Raw genomic sequence first — 385 nt, 5'->3', positions numbered from 1 at the left:
CCGGGGATGCCGTTCCCCCGTGTCCTTTGGGCCGGGCTGCACCGCGACAAGCCGTGCCGAGCTGCGCTGTGCCACGCTGTCCTGCGCCAAGCCGTGCCGGGCCGTGTTGCGCCGTGATGAGCTGCACCGAGCCGAGCTGTGCCGAGTTGCGTTGCACCATGACAAGCCGTGCCGAGCTGCGCAGGGCCGCGTTACGCTTGGATGAGCTGTGCCGAGCCTCGTCGCACCACGCAGAGCTGTGCCGAGACCCGTTATCCTACGCCAAGCCTTGCCGCGCCACGCCGAGCCGTGCCAAGACCCGTTGCCCTGTGCCGAGCCGTGCTGCACCACGCCGAGCTGCGCTGAGTCCCATGCTGAGCCACGCTGTGCCACGCTGAGCCGTGCC

This window comes from Haliaeetus leucocephalus, unplaced genomic scaffold (genome assembly GCF_000737465.1).
Source record: "Haliaeetus leucocephalus isolate CR32 unplaced genomic scaffold, Haliaeetus_leucocephalus-4.0 Scaffold530, whole genome shotgun sequence".
Lineage (NCBI taxonomy): Eukaryota > Metazoa > Chordata > Aves > Accipitriformes > Accipitridae > Haliaeetus > Haliaeetus leucocephalus.
Note: the sequence above shows the minus strand (reverse complement) of the source record.